The sequence below is a fragment of the Lolium perenne genome, chromosome 4 (assembly GCF_019359855.2).
Source record: "Lolium perenne isolate Kyuss_39 chromosome 4, Kyuss_2.0, whole genome shotgun sequence".
In the NCBI taxonomy this organism is placed as follows: Eukaryota; Viridiplantae; Streptophyta; class Magnoliopsida; order Poales; family Poaceae; genus Lolium; species Lolium perenne.
Genome location: NC_067247.2, coordinates 385861991 through 385866051, shown reverse-complemented (window position 1 = coordinate 385866051; position 4061 = coordinate 385861991).

Below are 4061 nucleotides of genomic sequence, written 5' to 3'. Positions count from 1 at the left end.
GGGATAGAGAAGAAAATGAAAAACTAGCTAAAGAGAAAAATGTAGCTAAAGTTTGGACTATTACCACCACAAGTAATGTTGATTCTTCACATGTTGCTGCACCTCCTACTATTAATGGTAAAATAATTGGTGTTGGCAATGTTTCTACTCCTAGTGCAAAGCGTACAAAACTGCCCGAAACTGCTTTTTGTGCTGAAACTGCCTGTGATAAAACTGGTGAAATTTTTTCCAACATTGGGGATGATGATCCCATTGATTTAGATTATAATGGTTTGAATTTTGATGATTGCCACATCTCTGAAGTTATAAAGTTCTTGCAAAAACTTGCTAAAAGTTCTAATGCTAGTGCTATAAATTTGGCTTTCACGCAACATATTACAAATGCTCTCATAAAAGCTAGAGAAGAGAAACTAGAGCGCGAAGCCTCTATTCCTAGAAAGCTAGAGGATGGTTGGGAGCCCATCATTAAGATGAAGGTTAAAGATTTTGATTGTAATGCCTTATGTGATCTTGGTGCAAGTATTTCCGTTATGCCTAAGAAAATCTATAATATGCTTGACTTGCCACCGCTGAAAAATTGTTATTTGGATGTTAATCTTGCTGATCATTCTACAAAGAAACCTTTGGGGAAAGTTGATAATGTTCGCATTACCGTTAACAATAACCTTGTCCCCGTTGATTTTGTTGTCTTGGATATTGAATGCAATGCATCTTGTTCCATTATATTGGGAAGACCTTTTCTTCGAACTGTTGGTGCTATCATTGATATGAAGGAAGGTAATATAAAATATCAATTTCCTCTCAAGAAAGGTATGGAACACTTCCCTAGAAAGAGAATGAAGTTACCTTTTGATTCTATTATTAGAACAAATTATGATGTTGACACTTCGTCTCTTGATAATACTTGATACACACTTTCTGCGCCTAGCTGAAAGGCGTTAAAGAAAAGCGCTTATGGGAGACAACCCATGTTTTTACTACAGTACTTTGTTTTTATTTTGAGTCTTGGAAGTTGTTTACTACTGTAGCAACCTCTCCTTATCTTAGTTTAGTGTTTTGTTGTGCCAAGTAAAGTCGTTGATAGTAAAGTTCATACTAGATTTGGATTACTGCACAGAAACAGATTTCTTTGCTGTCACGAATCTGGACTGTTTTCTCTGTAGGTAACTCAGAAAATTATGCCAATTTACGTGAGTGATCCACAGATATGTACGCAACTTTCATTCAATTTGAGCATTTTCATTTGAGCAAGTCTGGTGCCTCGATAAAATTCGTCAATACGAACTGTTCTGTTTTGACAGATTCTGCCTTTTATTTCGCATTGCCTCTTTTGCTATGTTGGATGAATTTCTTTGATCCATTAATGTCCAGTAGCTTTATACAATGTCCAGAAGTGTTAAGAATGATTGTGTCACCTCTGAACATGTTAATTTTTATTGTCCACTAACCCTCTAATGAGTTGTTCTAAGTTTGGTGTGGAGGAAGTTTTCAAGGATCAAGAGAGGAGTATGACGCAACATGATCAAGGAGAGTGAAAGCTCTAAGCTTGGGGATGCCCCGGTAGTTCACCCCTGCATATTCTAAGAAGACTCAAGCGTCTAAGCTTGGGGATGCCCAAGGCATCCCCTTCTTCATCGACAACATTATCAGGTTCCTCCCCTGAAACTATATTTTTATTCCATCACATCTTATGTGCTTTTCTTGGAGCGTCGGTTTGTTTTTGTTTTTGTTTTGTTTGAATAAAATGAATCCTAGCATTCCTTGTGTGGGAGAGAGACACGCTCCGCTGTAGCATATGGACAAGTATGTCCTTAGGCTTTACTCATAATATTCATGGCGAAGTTTCTTCTTCGTTAAATTGTTATATGGTTGGAATTGGAAAATGATACATGTAGTAATTGCTATAATGTCTTGGATAATGTGATACTTGGCAATTGTTGTGCTCATGTTTAAGCTCTTGCATCATATGCTTTGCACCCATTAATGAAGAAATACATAGAGCATGCTAAAATTTGGTTTGCATATTTGGTCTCTCTAAGGTCTAGATAATTTCTAGTATTGAGTTTTGAACAACAAGGAAGACGGTGTAGAGTCTTATAATGTTTTCAATATGTATTTTATGTGAGTTTTGCTGCACCGGTTCATCCTTGTGTTTGTTTCAAATAACCTTGCTAGCCTAAACCTTGTATCGAGAGGGAATACTTCTCATGCATCCAAAATCCTTGAGCCAACCACTATGCCATTTGTGTCCACCATATCTACCTACTACATGGTATTTCTCCGCCATTCCAAAGTAAATTGCTTGAGTGCTACCTTTAAAATTCCATCATTCACCTTTGCAATAAATAGCTCATGGGACAAATAGCTTAAAAACTATTGTGGTATTGAATATGTACTTATGCACTTTATCTCTTATTAAGTTGTTTGTTGTGCGATAACCATGTTTCTGGGGACGCCATCAACTATTCTTTGTTGAATATCATGTGAGTTGCTATGCATGTTCGTCTTGTCTGAAGTAAGGGAGATCTACCACCTTATGGTTAAGCATGCATATTGTTAGAGAAGAACATTGGGCCGCTAACTAAAGCCATGATCCATGGTGGAAGTTTCAGTTTTGGACATATATCCTCAATCTCATATGAGAATAATAATTGTTGCCACATGCTTATGCATTAAAGAGGAGTCCATTATCTGTTGTCCATGTTGTCCCGGTATGGATGTCTAAGTTGAGAATAATCAAAAGCGAGAAATCCAAAATGCGAGCTTTCTCCTTAGACCTTTGTACAGGCGGCATGGAGGTACCCCTTTGTGAAACTTGGTTAAAACATGTGCATTGCGATGATCCGGTAGTCCAAGCTAATTAGGACAAGGTGCGGGCACTATTAGTATACTATGCATGAGGCTTGCAACTTGTAAGATATAATTTACATAACTCATATGCTTTATTACTACCGTTGACAAAATTGTTTCATGTTTTCAAAAATCAAAGCTCTAGCACAAATATAGCAATCGATGCTTTTCCTCTATGGAGGACCATTCTTTTACTTTTATGTTGAGTCAGTTCACCTATTTCTCTCCACCTCAAGAAGCAAACACTTGTGTGAACTGTGCATTGATTCCTACATACTTGCATATTGCACTTATTATATTACTCTATGTTGACAATATCCATGAGATATACATGTTACAAGTTGAAAGCAACCGCTGAAACTTAATCTTCCTTTGTGTTGCTTCAATGCTTTTACTATGAATTAATGCTTTATGAGTTAACTCTTATGCAAGACTTATTGATGCTTGTCTTGAAGTACTATTCATGAAAAGTCTTTGCTATATGATTCACTTGTTTGCTCATGTCATATACATTGTTTTGATCGCTGCATTCTCTACATATGCTTTACAAATAGTATGATCAAGGTTATGATGGCATGTCACTCCAGAAATTATCTTTGTTATCGTTTTACCTGCTCGGGACGAGCAGAACTAAGCTTGGGGATGCTGATACGTCTCCGACGTATCGATAATTTCTTGTGTTCCATGCCACATTATTGATGTTATCTACATGTTTTATGCACACTTTATGTCATATTCGTGCATTTTCTGGAACTAACCTATTAACAAGATGCCGAAGTGCCGATTCTTTGTCTGCTGTTTTTGGTTTCAGAAATCCTAGTAACAAAATATTCTCGGAATTGGACGAAATCAACGCCCAGGGTCCTATTTTGCCACGAAGCTTCCAGAAGACCGAAGAGGAGACGAAGTGGGGCCACGAGGCGGCCAAACCCTAGGGCGGCGCGGCCTGGCCCCTGGCCGCGCCGACCTGTGGTGTGGGGCCCTCGTGTGGCCCCCTGACCTGCCCTTCTGCCTACTTAAAGCCTCCGTCGCGAAACCCCCAGTACCGAGAGCCACGATACGGAAAACCTTCCAGAGACGCCGCCGCCGCCACGCCCCGCTCGGGGGATTCCGGAGATCGCCTCCGGCACCCTGCCGGAGAGGGGAATCATCTCCCGGAGGACTCTACGCCGCCATGGTCGCCTCCGTAGTGATGAGTGAGTAGTCTACCC